Here is a 17,394-nt window from a genome sequence, read left to right as displayed (position 1 = left end):
TCTTTGAAGATATTTCTCTATTTCCTTTTTTATCATTAAAACTTCATTTAGAGTAACATGAAACAGATGAAGGAGTATCTGTGGATGTGAGGAAAACCTTCCCTCTCCCCAACCAGTGCCCCAGCCTTCCCTATCATGTATCCTGTAGAGCAGATGAAGACTTTGGTGACTTGAAAAGTGGGCTGACCTTTAATTAGCTGCACCAAGAAAAGCAGGTGTATATAAGACAAAAATAAATTACATTCAACCTTGGAAGTTCAGATAAAGATGAGTTTGATGTGAAGATTCACAGTAATTACAGAGTCACACACTGCAAATACGACTAATCCAGTTTCTCCATTCCGCCCATCCCTGAGTTTTTCCTTGGCTCCTTCCCCAGTGCTGAGAAGCAACTTTGGGATGCTAAGGGTGAGACCCTTCGATTTGGGGCAATGTCAGGTCCTCCCCCGGTAATTACTGTGTAATTAAGTTGTGTAAAAGCTTCCAGGGTAAAAGTCAAATCCTATTTATGCCACTGCAGAATCATAAAATGTCAAAGCACAGGCATGCTCCAGCCCTCAGAGAGAATTAGTGCCTTCTTCCTCTCAACTCCCCTGGTTTGTGCCTCCAGTGACCTGCTTCCCCACAACACTGTCATCCCCTTGTAGTCCAGACTAATTCCTAAACTTTTCTGAGTCTTCACTGCTTTGTGAAATTACTGGGACTTATTAACATATTTAAGTGATAAAATTTCAAATTGTAATAGTTTTCTAGTCGTAAAATGATCTTGTTCTGTTTGTTAGCACAAACAAGTAGATAAAACCACAGAGAAGTCGTGGAATTCTTTCCTTGTACTCTTTCCCTTCTACCTCCCTTCTAACAAATAGGCAGAACGCTTTGTTACTGTTTAGAATTAGTCATCAAAAGAAACAATTTGTTTTCAGATCTGGTTCATCTTGCTTTTTAATCACAAATGTATTTTATATTCTAATCTGTTCTAATAATCTGTTATGTGTTGTCATTTAGAGAGTTGTCCTGGAGAGCAATACTTATTTACATTCCCAGGAAGGAGTACATTCATATTAGAATCCATAACTTTGATTATAACTCATTTCTTTTGCATACCTTGGGTGCTTATTACTTTAAAATGTAATAATACTCCAGGATTTGTAATTGCCTCAATATATCTCTTTCTAGCATTTTTCTTTGTTAATTTCTCCATTTAATAAGTTTTCTCCCATACACCCTAAATGCTAACTTTATGTAAAAAAAATAAGGAAGAAAGGGAGGAAGTGAAGGAAGGAGGGAGGGAGGAAACCAAGAAGTCACCCTGCCAACACCTTGCACATGGACCATGCATTTTGGGGTGATTATTAGAAAATCTTGTTCACTATTCCTTAGAAATGACTCTTAGCTTCTTTGTTTCCGTTCCTAGATCTAGGACTGTAGTTCAAGTGCCCACTTTACTCCTAGGTTACTTTCAACAGTTTCCATCCAATCTTTCAGACCTTTTTTCTCCATCTTTAAAAATTTCTTGAATACCAATGTCACATCCATCTTCTAAAAAGTCATCACTTTTTCTGAGACAACACTGTTCAGGAACCTTACAACAGTAGAATATAGATACTGCTATACATAGTGTGTAGAATTTGCTAATTGCTATTTCAATATTCATTCCTCCTCCTTCCTTTAGAAAGGGTTTCTAAAGGAAATACAGGTTTTTGCTTGTGTTGACAATGTGCCCAGCCAAAACACTAGTCTTGTCAGACTAACCCCTTCAGTTAGGGGTTGCCTTGTACCACAGTTCTGACCAGTGAGATATAAGCAGCCAGCTGCTAGGGATTTCAGAGAAACCCTTTTGCATTTCTAATGTGGAAACTACTTGCTTTATCTTTTCCTTTTTTTCTTTTTTCTGCCTGGAATGTGGATAGGAGACTGGAAGTACAATAGTCATATTGCAACCATGGAGCAACCAGGTTAATGACAATGCTTTCCACAGAGTGTAGTAGAGGGGAAGAGGGAAGTTTTCAGTATGAAACTCGTACTCTCTTGCTGGCTATCTTGTTATTAGATAAAATGAATCCTTTACTTGGTTAAGAAAATGTATTCAGAGTTCTATGGCTTATAACTAAACACAGTCCCCACCTGACGCACAGAGCAATGTAAACTCTTCTCCCTGACTCTCAGGTCCTTTAGAACAGATCCAACGCAATTCCGCTTCTCACTAAAATCGTCTCAACCCCAGTGAGACCAGGCTTTCACTATTCTGTACATGGAGCAAACTGATTTCTACCTCTCTGTCTTTGTTTAGACTGATCTGCCATGCAGGAATATTCTTTCCATTGATCCATTCCATCCTTCCAGGCTGAAGTTAAGTTCAGCTTCTTCCTGGAAACCTTTCCACCCTACTCTTATGCCCAGTTACTTTCCCCTTCTTTCACATCCTATTGTATCGCCCCGCTCAATCCTGAGTTAAATACAGGTTTTTTTCTTTGCTTATTGCACTCTGGTTCTTTCATGCTTAGGTTTTGTTTACCCATAAGCTCCCTTCGGCCTGGATCCGTACTCTTCTGTCTGCCATTGTGCCTTGCATGGTAGTGATTGCCATGAAATTACTTAACACAGAGCTCTTACCTGGTTGGGATTCTTACTATGCACTGCTGTATCTACTTTTTAAAGAAATTTTTTTTTCAATTTTTTAATGTTTATTCATTTTTGAGAGAAAGAGACACAGAGTGCAAGTGAGGGAGGGGCAGAGAGAGGGAGACACAGAATCCAAAGCAGGCTCCAGGCTCTGAGCTGTCAGCACAGAGCCTACCCGGAGCTCAAACTCACAAACTGTGAGATCATGACCTGAGGCGAAGTCAGACACTTAACCAACTGAGCCACGCAGGCACTCCTGTGTCTGGTTTTTAAAACACGTTTGTCTATGGCTTTAAGAGGACATGTGAATTTAGGCTGTATTTCTGTCTAGTAAGTTAGTATTCCCATAGGCTGCCAATTCAGAATCAGTATGAATTTGCCAGTTGGAGAAAGTTGCAGCAGCAAACATTGTCATTGTGGATTGTTGCTGTGATCATTGTGTTGAAGTCACACATTATTGATAGAGCATTTGCGGGCATTGGAGATCACTCTCCAGGCCTTTAAATCTAGGTTTCAGCATCAGGAGGATGTGAGATGAGGACTCTTGGAGCCCATTTCTCCCTGCCTCACGAGGACTACAAAGGCGAGTTAAAACACTCCGTTTGGGTGAAGGGCCACAGATCTGCTCTCGAGCTCCTCTGTTGAGCTGGGCTGCCACAGTGGGTGAAGCCAGCCCAATACTCTACTTAGAGGGTGGCATTCCTGGTCTTCCACTGAATGCAAAGAAAGAAAGGAGGGGGAAGAAGGGAAAACAGCATCTTTGATTAAGTCTTTGGGGATTTAGTTACTCTTCTATGAATTGGAAATAATCACTGGACTTATGTCATGGACAGTTTTGTATTCTTCCTTGGACACTTCAACTGTGAAAAACAAAAAGGACATCAGCACAGGGAGGGGGTTCCAAATTCAGAACTGAAGTTCATTGTAATTTCTCACTTTTCTATTTTAATTTTTCTTCAATGAGATATCACCACATTAATATACTGGCTTTCTTTCTGTCTGAAACATACACATATATGCATGCATACACCCACAAGCCATGCAAAGCTATATTTTATACAAGTTGTTAAATTTTGTGTGTTATATTAACAAATATAGCCATTATGGAAATATGTATGGAGGTTCCTCAAGAAATTAAAAATAGAACTACCATATGATCAGCAATTCCACTTCTGAGTATATACCCAAAGGAAAAAAAAAACATTATCTTGAAGAGTAACTACACTCCCATGTTTACTGCAGCATAATTCACAATAGTCAAGAGGTGGAAACAACCCAAGTGTCTGTCAATGGATGAATGAATCAAGAACATATATACAGTAGAATATTATTCAGCCTTAAAAAAGAAGGAATCCTGGCATTTGTGACAACATAAATGCACCTTGAGTGCATTATGCTAAGTGAAATAAGATAAATACTGCATGATATCATTCGCATGTGGAAATCTAAAGAAAAAAAATTGAACTCATACAAACAGAGAGTGAAGAAGTGGTTGCCAGGGGCTGGGGTGTAGGGGAAATAGAGGGAGCCTGATAAAAGTGTATAAACTTTCAGTTATGAGATGAAAAATCTGAGCATCTAATGTAAAACATGGTGGCTGTACCTGATAACACTGTACTGTGTATTTGAAATTTTCTAAAAGAGTAAAACTTAAATGTACTCACCAAAAAAAGAGGGGGGGGCATAAATATGTGGGGTAATGCATGTGTTAGTTAACTAGTTGGGGGGAATCCTTTCACAATGTATATGTGCATCCAGTCATCACATTGTTTAAATATTTTAGAATTTTGTTTGCCAATTTTACCTCAGTAAAGCCAGAAAAAAATGGGGAATTCTCTTCAAAGATAAAGTCCTCCTAATCCCTTAAAACATTGGCATGAGTGTGTATTATACAATAACAATCCCTAGTATAAGAAATTGCAATGGCTTTGTTATTTGGTGTATTAATCTCTATTTTAAAAAATTTTTATTAGCAAAATAAGCAAATAAAAATGATAGGGAACATGAAATAATTGTCTTTTGGGACAGACCTTGGGGAAGATGCCCACAGGACCCATTCATAAATGTCTGTGAGTTACTTTGGGGGCACTCTGAGGAGTCTCGGTGTTGTTTAGTAAAAACCTACCAGGCAGTCTTGACAGAAAAGAACAGAGTCAAAGCTTATGAGCAGCAACACTGGGGCTTGCAGGACTCACACGATTCCTTGAGGCCTCAAGGGCTCAGGAGTGACCTCCAGGCTGCCTCCATAAATTGATCTCTGATGTGTCTGTTGCTCACCTCAGGCAAGGCCCATGGGGGTGAGGAAAGAAGGGACTCTTCTGAAAAGATATATAAGATGCAGTGCCTTTCTTTTGGGAGCTTGCCACCTAGTTGAGGAAACAAGCTAGAGTCGGCAGGATCACAGATTGTCTGAGTTGGAGGGACGTAAAAAGTCTAAAACATAAGCCACATTGTAAGTTTCTTAACCATTCAGCGTTCTTGGTTTCCACATTTATGAAATGGGCTGATGTTGCCTACCTTAGTAGTGAATTGAATGAGATCACGTATCTTGTAGAGAGCCTGCCAATAATAAGTGTAGTTCAATCTGCTTTTAGTATTATCATTATTATAAAGTCAGCAAGTTGTGTTCAATAAGTGATGCTGATAATAGGATATCACTTCAAAGTGGAGCCATGAATTAATAGAGGGTGGAAGGGGAAAGAAGGAGGGGGAATGCTGTCAGTAAGTAACTGAGGAGAAGGTATGCCCTGTGAGGCTGCTTCTGGTTATAGTAATGGACCTGGGCTATCCAGAGAGTGTCTCCATTGGTGAGTCAGTCTATAAAAACTGGGCTCAGGGGACACAGTGGCACCACTTGTCCTGAACAAGAAGAAGGCATGTAACCACAGCCCCGTCCCTAGCCCTGAGTGCCAACAGAGCTTAATACAAGCAAAGAAGTAAAGTATGACCCCACAGTGATGGTGCCTGCATCATTTAAAGTTACATGATCTCCCATCCTCCAGCTTTTCACAGCCCCAAGCTTTATTTTCCAGTGTACTATCAGAAAAAAATCTTTGCCATTCATTTATTTATTCTCTGTTTTGCTCCACTGGACCATAAACTCCATGAGACTAGGTCCTTGCCTATTCTATTCACTGTTGTACCCACCTAGAAGAGTACCCTGCCCATAGTAGGTTAGCACGTTGGAATCACTTGGGAACTTTTAAATGTACAATACCCACCCACTCCCAACACCTAAAAACAATGCCATGCCTAGACCCCTCCCCAGATCTAAATTACACCAGGATCTCTGGAGGTGGGGGCCCAACATTGGTGTATTTCAAGAGCTCTGTAGGTGATTCTTACAGCCACCCAAGATTAAGAATTACTTGAGGGAGGTTTGCGATAAAGCTCTGTTGAGTATAAATGAAAGAATGTATACAATAAGGGAAAGGTGAGTGGGCGTAGGGTGGTAGAAGAAGGATTCTGATGGAAGAAGCCCTGTGACATCCTCTTTCTGCCACATAACGAGGCTACTAGAAATGGGTCTATGGGTAATAAGATTCTTCTCTAGACAAGGCTGAGTTGATGAGGCATAACCCATATGCAATGGCCATTTTGGAGTCCACGTAATCCACAAAGGGAAGCATCCTGAGCACGTCATGCTGTACCTGGTGGTGGTGGGGTACCACCAGTGCACCATTTGAGTACATATGAGTTTTAGACTAGAGAATCTTCCCCACCACTTTTTTTCCTCCCAAGCCCCAACCTACCCCCAAGGTCCTGCCTTGCTACCTGCTAAGAACCTGGGCTGCAGATATGGTCCCCACTAAGGGATGGCTCTTCTTGGCTCTGCTAACCTGCAAAGCTTGACAATGAGGAAGGAGCTCAAGAAGGTTTTCTCCCTGCATGACTATGATACTTCTGAAAGGTTGAGCTGTGGGATTTTTTTTTTCTCACTTCTCTCTTGGAAATCACCTCCATATGCTGATTGGACTGTAGGATAAGACTTCTTCTTTACATTGAGAAATCATTTCCCATTATATTTAGGAAGCAAAGTGGAGCTGCTGTTTTTTCAGCTTCCCTAGTGACTTTTAATGCCATTTGTCAAGTTTGGTTGTCTTTGAAAAAAAATATTTTTTTGTTTTTGTACAATAAATGACTAAGTGCAGAGTCTTCCCTTGTACTTTGATTGGGAGTTCACACCTTTTAGAATATCCAGCTCATATTTTTAGAAAGAAACAGCTGATACTATTGACATTTAATTCCATTAAAATGCCTCATCCAATTTCCCCTGCCCCATATAGGATACACAGGTTATTGGAAAATATTCAATGACACTAATCCAAATGTCTGTATTAAGTGTGGAGGAAAGGTAGAGTAATGCTTTTAATATCCCAGAAGCTGAGCTAATGACATCGAAATGGCTGATGTTTAGAAAGCCATTGTGGCAGGAAAAGGTGACTATTTTAGGTGCTCTTGATATCTGCAGTGGGTGGGGGGGGTTGTCTTTGAAACTGGGGTTGAACAAGCAGGTTTTTATTCCTGGGTCATTGTGAGTTTTACACAAAGGGCTTTGCTATAAATCAATGCTACCAATAGTAAAATAATGGCTATAATTAACTGAGGATTCACCACATGCAAGGTTTTTAACGTGGATTATCTTGTTCAATTACTACTATTATCCCACAGATAGGGAATCCCACAGAGGCATTATAAGTATAAATTATTTGTCTAAGGTCACATAGCCTGAAAGAAAGTAGCAGCTCTTAGCCAGGTGTTGGTAAACTTTTACTGTAAGAGTCAGAGAGTAAATATTTTTGGCTTTGTGAGGCCTACAGTCTCTGTTGCAACTATTCAACCTGCTATTATTGTAAAGAAAGCAGCCATAGTAGCCATGTAAACAAATGGGAGTGGCTGTGTTCCAATAAAACTTTATATACAAAAACAGGTGGTGGGGTGGATTTGGCCTCAGGGCTGTCGTTTGCTAACTCCTACTCTTAGCCATGACACTAAGCTCTCTTCTGAGGCCTGTTGCGGGATTCTTCTGTTCTAATAACCCTCTTTCAAGATCTTTTACATTTACATATGGGCTATTGCAAACACTAATCAAGCCTACTTACACAAAGCCCTACTGGGCAAATAATTGAATTTTTTGATGAATCCTAATCCTCATTGCCAGCAGCACTCTAAATGTTATGATAGGAAAGGGCTTTTAGATGAGTGGGATTATAAACCACACAAGGACTCTTCAGAGGAAAGCTTCCAAGTGCATCTTAGCTCTCCAGAGTTTGTGAGCTGGCAGAGTAGAAGAGGAGTTAGGTTTTCGCAGCACCCACTCTGCGCCAGGCACTGTGCAGGGCTCTGCATGCTCTTCCAGTTCTCCAGAGTGTCTTTATGTACTACTCCTTCCATGCAAGTTTCAAGGTGGCACTCAAAAATATACAATACCAACAAGATAAGAGAACTAAAGAAGTTGGGACATTACATAACTTAATCCTCACATCAATCCTGCGAGACCATTATTCCTTATAGATGAGAAATAGAAGCTCAGAGGAGAAGTTACTTGCCTGAGGCCAAAGAACAAATAAGTGGCTGTGTTGACATTTCATCCCAGATGTGACCACTTTCTTTGCCTGTACACCTTCTGTTAGGTCACGCTGCCCGCTTCACAGTAGACTGTACCCCTCACCTTGCTTCGAAACTCAATCACAGACTCGCTTAAGTTTGGAAAGTCAGTTAAATTTGATACTGTATTTACTCCTTTCTCTAGAAAGGGTATTTTCTCTAGAAAATAGAAATATTTTCTCTAGAAATAGAAAGGGTATTTTCTCTAGAAAACAGAAATATTTTCTCTAGAAAATAGAAAATATTTTCTCTAGAAAATAGAAAATATTTTCTCTAGAAAATACCCTTTCTAGAGAAAGGTATACCGCTTCTCTGATATACCCCACGTGCTTCACAGAGTTGCTGTAATAATCAAACATGGTACTGCAGGTGAAGGAAGGATCCTTGCAAAGGGTGAAACACACTGTAGATGTGTAGTAGTGTTATCTATCAGGGAACTGGTTGTAGTTCTGGTGAGGCAGGCCCCTTCCCCTCCTTACCACACTGCTGACCACTGAAAGTATTCCCCTGCACCCAGGGGACCCTGGCCACTGAATCATTCAGATTGCCCAGGTCTGGGAAGGAATTGGTCCCCAAAAATCCCCTGAAATCAACCCAAAGTCCAGGAACTTGGAAAAGGTTATAGAATAGTCATCCAATTTCTAATCACATAAGTGACTCTTATAAGCACACATATTAAGTGTCATTGCTGTGCCTCCCCACACTGTATTCATCCTATTTCTATTCCTCTAGTTTCAGAATGGACTTTTTACCCTCAAGATGAGTGTAAATTCAACCAGATCTTCCAGACTGATCCCCTGCCCAGTTGTTTCAACAACATGGTAGGGAGCAGTGGTACCTGCTTCATTCAAAGCCTGGAGCTCCACCTCACTGGGCGGAGGCTTGCATGTGTCTTTGCCCTGAACTTGTGACTATTTATTTATTTATTTATGGTTATTTATGTATTTTGAGAGAGTCAGACAGTGAGCATGAGTGGGGGAGGGACAGAGAGAAAGGTGAGAGAGAATCCCAAGCAGGCTCCACACTGTCTGCGTGAGCTGGATGTGGGGCTCCATCCAATGAACCATGAGGTCACGACCTGAGCTGAAACCAAGAGTGGGATACTCAACCGACTGAGCCACCCAGGTGTCCCAAACCTGTGACCTTTTAAAACTCTTGGCTAAAAAAACTTGAAAAGTTTGAAAATAATTTGATTATACAAGGAGAAAAATTCCTGTATGTAAAAAATCATGTAAAATTCAAAAAGAAATGGCAGACTGGAAAAATAATTGCAACATATGACAGAGAAACAATATTACCTCGTATCGAAGAACTTCTACAAATCAGTCACAAATGTGACTACTTAAAGTGGAAAACTGGGCAAAAGCCATCAAAAGGGAATGCACATGAATAGTTCTAAAGACAGATTTAAAACAAACAAAAAAAATTTTTTGAGCTAGTTTCAAGTAACACCAGACACCCAATTCTCATGGAGTCACCAGTAATAGAAATGTTTTGACAAATCATACAGTATCATATCTGGCATGTGTGTAGTCTCTGTATAAACCCACACCTGCCTGAGGCAGTTTAGGTGATTGAAGAGAATGATACCAGAGACAAGGATTGGACTGAGTTTCAGATTTAAAGTTTATGAAAACACCATATACAAGTATAACCAATATTTCATCACTGATATTTTTGACACAGGGGGAAACAAATTATATATATATATATATATATATATATATATATATATATATACACACACACACACACACACACATATACATATGTGCATATATTTGCATATATATGCATATATATTTGCAGAGAGAGAGAGAGGAAAATGGAAGCAGCCTCACAAACTCTTGTCTTGCAACAATGTCTGGAATTGAAGTATACAAGGCCTGAGGCTCATCTAAGGCTAAATTCACACAGGGAGAAAATCCATTCATGAAACTAAATCATCCTAATGCAGATGACATTTCATGAGTAGAGAGTACAACCAAAGTGTGAAGGACAGTTTCCAAATCAGTGTAAAAGTGTGAAGAAATAGCTGGATCTAAAGTGAGTAAGAATTGTGTGACAAATTGATGAGGTGGTGAGGAAAAGCCAATTAAGATACTGACAGGCTTACTCTGAAAGTCTGAATGGTACAGGACTGAATCTGGAAGATTCTGGGTAAAGATTATTTCTTTGGAAGGATTAGCAAAAGAAAGAATTCTTTTAAGTGCTTCCTCTTATCCTATTGTTTGTTCCTTGGAGCTTTTTGACTTTGAGCAGTTGGGAATAACTTGGTTTTAGCTGATCTCTCTGTCTCTATGTCTCTCCCCCTCTCCTCCACTCTGCATTACGAGCAACAGGCTGATTCTGTTAGATTATTAACCTTCTATGTTTTTTTTTAACAAAAAGGGTACATTTGATAGATGACATCATTTAATGGGGTGTTTGGGATATAGCCCCTTTAAGTTTTCATCTTCATTTGTGCTGATTGAAGAAATGCTGAGGCTAACTTAAGATGAGCTATATGAATAAATAATAGAACATCTTTTGACTTACCATCTAGTAAGAGGTAACTCATTTGGATTCCATTTCATAACAAAATATGAGCAAATTCAATCTAGAGTTTAGCGAATTATCTTTAATTTCTGAAACCTTTGGTTTTTCAGAGTAAAAGGCTATTCTGTAGTCATTCATGGGAAATTTGATGTGAGTGGAGAATGCCTCTGCCTGAGAACTTTTTAGGGAGAATCCAACAAGCCACACTTAAGAGTGTTGCTTGGTAGGTTTTATTCTCAAAGAAATGAGTCCTGGGCCGATTTGTATCTTGTGAACTTCATGTGAAGAAAGAATGTTTGGGATATTCTAGGAAAGAGCATCATATGTGGACAGTCTAAAACTGGATGGTAAATCAGACCTCTGGGTGCTCTGTAGACTGCTGGCAAATGACAGGCATGATATAAGGCCCACAGAGTGTTGTGGTTAGCAGAACAGGAAGAAAATCATGAAAGCAATTGAGATAAGCTGGCTATTGATCAGAATGAATTAAACACAAAATGAGTTAGCACCACAATTAGATGAAGGTGAGCAGCTCTATACAATTTATTTTTAATGACTTTTAAATAATATGAATTCATTACCATTGTAAAGTTTAACACTAAAATGTTTGAAGAAGAAAACGAGAAGAAGAATACCATTACCAAGAGTAACTGTTAATATTTTGGTTTGTTTCTTTCAAGTCTTTTATATTATGAATATGTCTTCTTTTCCAACAGTATTTACTGTACGTCTCTATGCCATATACAAATACCACTGTAGTAGATAACTTTTATACATAGATATTGGTTGAGTCTCTAACATTTCCTTAGATTAGATTCTCTAGACATAGGATTACTGAGTCAAAGGATGTGAATCTTCAAGTCTTAGTACATATTACCAAATTGATTTCCAGGAAGGTCAACTACTCATTTCCTTAAATGCATCTTTTTACCATCTTTGAATCCTTTTGTTTTCCACCTGAAATTATATAAGCTGCTAAACTTAACCCAACATTTTTGTAATAGGAATAAAAAATAATTCCAGGTTTATTGAAAGAATTATTTTGCAATATTGTGGTAAATTACACTAAGATATTCTCAAGTTGTAAAAATAACTTTTATAGGGGCGCCTGGGTGGCTCAGTCGGTTAAGCGTCCGACTTCGGCTCAGGTCACGATCTCACGGTCCATGAGTTCGAGCCCCGCGTCGGGCTCTGTGCTGACAGCTCAGAGCCTGGAGTCTGTTTCAGATTCTGTGTCTCCCTCTCTCTCTGCCCCTCCCCTGTTCATGCTCTGTCTCTCTCTGTCTCAAAAATAAATAAACGTTAAAAAAAAAAATTTTTTTTAAAATAACTTTTATATCCACTATTACATTTAGTTTCCACAAAAACCCCATGAGATGAAGAGAATTAATTGTAGGTTGTTTCAAGCATGGGAGAGGATTTCAGGCATCATCTTGGTCAGATTGTATTAATATTTCTATGTGACAGAGGCACAGAGAGAAGATGAGAGTTTTAAAGTTCCAGAGCCCAAGTGTCTAGAATCTCAGATCATGTATTACTTCCCACTGGATGACCTTGACTCTATACTGGCTCCTGTAAGCCTTTTGTCATTCCCAAGTTCCTCCTCCCCTACACTTTGTTATCAATCCACTGGGAAGTATACCTCTCAGTCTCTCCCCGTCACATGGATTTGCAGATAACTGGAAATCTAGACTCAGACTCATAAGCAGAGAGAGAGCAGTCTGGAAATGAGCATTTTATCTGTGATGTATATGATGATTTAGAAAAGAAGGATATGGGTGAAAATGAGCCATTGGAGTTGAGATAATCAGGTCTGAACTTGGAGTGAACTTGATAAACCAAGTGGTCAAGGGAAGCTTAGTAAGAACAAGTCTAGGGGCTGCAGGCTCAACATATTTTACTGCCAGACTGTTCTGATCATGAGGACTGCCCAATGCCAGAGTATGCTGACACAGGGAGAATCATTTCCATGGATAATTCTCACTTGCTCACGTGAATTAGATAGCACAGGTGAGTTGTGTCAACAGACAGGAAGAATCCTCAATGAAAATTGTCAAGACTTCTTCTACCCCAAAGATTTCTATACTCTGCAGATGATCATCTGGTTAATGCACTTATTTATTCTTTGGCCTCAGGCAAGTAACTTCTCCTCTGAGCTTCTATTTCTCATCTATAAGGAATAATGGTCTCGCAGGATTGATGTGAGGATTAAGTTATGGAATGCCCCATCTTCTTTAGTTCTCTTATCTTGTTGGTATTGTATATTTTTGAGTGCCACCTTGAAACTTGCATGGAAGGAGTAGTACATAAAGACACTCTGGAGAACTGGAAGAGCATGCAGAGCCCTGCACAGCGCCTGGCGCAGAGTGGGTGCTGCGAAAACCTAACTCCTCTTCTACCCTGCCAGCTCACATCTGGTTACGATATACTGCTTAGAAGCTAAAACAGCACTCTGCTGATGTTTGGCAGTCCAGAGGTCTGCCGTGGCCTCTGGTCAGCTGTTGCCTCATTTTATTTAGAAACATCTCAGTAGTATTTCCATTTTGGGGGTGTGTAATTTTAATTCAAAGAAACCATTTCTTAAAATGCTTGACATTTAAGAAAATCTGGCACTGGATTGCCACCACTGAAGCCAAGTATCATATGTGTGGAAAGTAGCATGGCTTAGCGTATTATGTTCGCCAAATCTTCCTTAAAATTAACATTTGTGCCATATGTTGGTACCCTAAACTCAGTACTCTTTTGGCTGATGAAAATGCAAAGGAAAACATTCTCAGACTAAATCCTGTTCTCTTTCTCTGTATACACTTTTGTGTAGTCACTAGCAGTGATATTCCTTTGGGAGTGAAAATGAGTGCCTGCCTTGTAATTCTCAATGAGAGGTCAAGTATCCAAAGGCTCGAAAGCGGGAAGATATGAGCCTGTCAGGCAAGGGTGTCTGAAGGTATCGAATCTGCGAGATATAGTCCTGTGTTCTCACTTTGCTATTCAGATCCTTGCAATGTCTTGGGCAAGAACTTGGACATAGACTCCAGCCTCCTCATCTCCCAATACAATGTTTTGGAGGGTTGAGTGGATAGGAGGTGGCTAGAAATCTCTCATGGAATTTAGAGAGAGCCTTACAACAGAATTTCACAAAATGCAAGACAACCTGACGTGACAAGGGATCTATACTCATATATCCTCCTTTGTGGGTCTTAAGTGCTATGCCCTGTGGTCTTTGAGGTTACATCCCCTCTGAGTTCCCTCCTCTGCTCCTACCTGTTCCCATCCCATGTAGCCTCCATGATGTGAGGAAGAGGTAATGGTCTTTATGGCTTTGGACCAGCCATCTGCACCATTCTGGGTTTGCAATGTACTTTGTCTCTATGGTTTATCACTATGCTCCCTGAGGCCCTGTGAGGCTCAGGCAGAGTGTGGGGATCTCCTTGACACCGAAGGCATAGGCTTTGCCTATACATGTGCACGCGCACACACACACACACACACACACACACACGCACACATCCTAAACATGTACCAAAGTGTGGGATGAAAGGGCAAAGTTATGTTACCACTAAAAACACCAGAGGTTTAAACTATGATGGGAATTTTGGACCCAGGGCTTTGTTCCACTGCAGTGTTAAATAAGAGTGTGTGTTCTCGATGCTTAGGTAGGCCTCTTCATCTGTGCGATGAAGCATACGCAGTATTTAAAGGGAATGTTTGAAAATCCTACGTCTGGTAGTACCTAAGAAAGTCTGAAAATCTACCTTTGAAAAAGAAACATGTTTATTATGTAAATACTCAAACTATAAATGCAGAGAGAATACCACAATGAATCCCCATGTCTCACACCATGTTTCATTTATGACAAACCATATTCCATCTATTCCCTACCTTCTTTCCTACCTCCTAATTAGGATGATTTTGAAGTAGATTCACAACATCATATTTTATCTATAAATATATTTAGGATGTACCTCTTAAACATAAGGATTTTTTCTTAAAACATAGGCACAGTACTCTATGTAATATCTAAAAAATAAAGAGTTTCCTTAATCGTCAGATATCCAGTTAGTATTCAAATTTCCCCAGTAAATCCAACTTCGTTTTTTGTTTTTTTTTTTGCCTTGGAATGAAAATCATTCTTAGAATTTTGTCAGTTCACTATTGAACTAGCCAATTTTCTACCTTCAGATATCATAGAAGAATTTAGAAGTTTGGAAGGAAAGATATCTTTGGGAAATGATAATTAAAATAAAGAGAAAGAAAAGCCATTTGGATTTCCTTAACCTGGAGTCAATGATTGTTGAGACTGACAAGGTTGGTATACTTATGCAGCACCACAGCAGTTCCTTTTTGTAAACTGAGTCATGGAAAAGAAAACTAATTGCCTTGAATTCACACAATCACAAAGTACTCAATTTTGAAATTTAAGAAGCTGTATTTAAACTAGTTCGTATAGGGGCGCCTGGGTGGCTCCGTCAGTTAAGCAACTAACTTTGGCTCAGGTCATGATCTCGCGGTCTGTGAGTTGGAGCCCCACATCGGGCTCTGTGGTGACAGCTCAGAGCCTGGAACTGCTTCAGATTCTGTGTCTCCCTCTCTCTCTGCCCCACCCCCGCTCATGCTCTGTCTCTCTTTCTCTCTCAAAAAGAAATAAACATTAAACAATATTAAAAAAAAATAAAGTAGTTCTTAGCATTTTAAATCACTGTAGAAGCAGCTATTTCCAGTGTTTTGTATGTGGTTTTAAGATCTGTGTGGCCGCTGGAATGGCTTAATGGCATGTCGTCCAGTTCAGTACTCACTAGCCCTGTGTGACTTTCGACCATACAAAATATGACTAATCCAAATTCAGTCATGCTATACATGTAAAAAGCACACTGGATTTCAATCATTTAGTTTAAAAAAAAAAGCAAAGTACCTCACTGATAATTATTCTATTGATTACATGCTTAAATATTTTTTGATGTTTTGAGTTGAATAAGTTATTCAAATAAATTAAATTCATCTGCTTTTTTTTTTTAAATATGGCTTTTAGAAAATATAAAATTACATTTGTGGCTTGTATTATATAATGTTTCTATTGGACAACACTGGTTTAGAGATTGTGCTTTTTTTTTTTAATGTTTATTTTTGAGAGAGAGAGAGAGAGAGAGAGCGTGAGCAAGGGAAGGAGGGCAGAGAGAGGAAGACACAGAACCCGAAGTAGGCTCCAGGCTCTGAGCTGTCAGCACAGAGCCTGATGCAGGGCTCACACTTACAAACTGCGAGATCATGACCTGAGCTGAAGTCCGACGCTTAACCGACTGAGCTACCCAGGCGCCCCAAGAGAGATCGTGTTTTCTAAGCAGGACTGCATCAATTGATTATACAACAGGGCTGTGGGGCCGGAGAGGCCTGGGGACAGTCATCTGTCTCACCCCCTGTTCTTGGTAAGGCTGGACACTAACTAAACCATCCTACAGAAAATCCTATTTTTAAATATTTGTGGAAAAAAATAGATGTTCTTTCTGACTTACCCTCTGGCTTGGTCTAATACAAGTAGGTGAGTTCTACAAATAGGAGAGTCGTACATCCGCTGGCACAAGTATTTTAAACAAAGAACTGGGAATTCTTCTTGAACTCTCCCTCTCCGTCACCCCTCATGGCTGATCCAAACCCAAGCTCTACTTTCTAAATACCTCTCAGATCCCAGCCTTCATTTTCCTCTTGACCACAACAGCTCTCTCCCAGTCCAAGCAAGCACCAAGCACGCACCAAGCACCAACTCACCAGAGCTGCTGTCCTTGTCTCGTATGTGGCCTTCCACATCCCTCTTACTCCACTCAGCAAGCACATGGGAACATCATTCCCCTGCTAAGGCCTCCAGTTGTTTCCCATTGATTTCAGGGTGAGGTTCACACTCTGAACTCAGCCAGCAAGCCCAACAGTCTGACCCTGTCCATTTCTCCAGCTGCATTTTGCTCATGTTCCCCAAGCTTTCTGCATTTTACTCATATTGGCTTTCTCTCAGTTCCTCATCCATACTGTGCTCCCCCTCCCTTCTTAACCTCTGTGCATGCCATTCTCCGGGCCTAGGACGCTCATCCTCTCCCTCTGTCACCTTTGTCTGGTTGGCACATAGTTATTCAGATCCCAGCTCAAGTGTTCTTTCCTCAGCACCTCCCGACCAGGGCAGACATACCAATTTTGACACTCAGCATGTGTCACAGTGGTCATTTTACATTTGTTATTGTGATTATTCACTTAACACCTGACTCCCTTTGTGGACTGCTCTGTAAGGGCAGTGATCCTATTAGTTCACATTCACTGTTGTATCCCAACACAGTGCTTGGCACAAAATAGGCTCTCAATTAACAGGAAAGAAAAAAAGACAAAAGGTGAGGTGATTGCACCAACAAAAATCCTGCCTCTTCTTCCTTTCCTGGAAGTGAAGAAGGCATATCCTTTGTCACCATTCTGTCACAGCTCTCTGACATACTCCTGGACAGACTTCTGGGGTACCCCAGTATAGGGATTACCACACTTTCTGAGTTGTGTTTTAATTTCCTCTGCAGAATCCAACCATTTCTCACCACCGTCACTACCCCTACCCTGGCCCATGCCACAACAGCCTTCCTCCAGGAACTTTAGCTTTTA

The 17,394-nt window shown here is 40.2% G+C and overlaps 1 protein-coding gene across 5 annotated transcripts in view; it reads right to left on the bottom strand.

Moving 5' to 3' along the window:
- ZNF366 (zinc finger protein 366) overlaps positions 1–17,394 on the bottom strand; it is a 73,107-nt gene that overhangs the window by 33,781 nt on the left and 21,932 nt on the right. For 2 of the 5 annotated variants that reach the window (XM_019463049.2, XM_019463047.2), the window contains exon 1: positions 16,528–17,006. The exons of 2 other annotated variants lie outside the window; for them this stretch is intronic. The gene's annotated coding sequence lies outside the window, so the exon portion shown is untranslated. Of the gene's footprint in view, positions 1–16,274; positions 16,493–16,527; positions 17,007–17,394 lie in introns of those variants that run through there. One more of the 5 variants, XM_019463050.2, reaches the window with a different exon arrangement.

This window comes from Panthera pardus, unplaced genomic scaffold (assembly GCF_024362965.1).
Source record: "Panthera pardus isolate Hobbes unplaced genomic scaffold, ASM2436296v1 HiC_scaffold_2, whole genome shotgun sequence".
Classification (NCBI taxonomy): Eukaryota; Metazoa; Chordata; class Mammalia; order Carnivora; family Felidae; genus Panthera; species Panthera pardus.
This window is presented reverse-complemented; position numbering and strand designations above follow the sequence as displayed.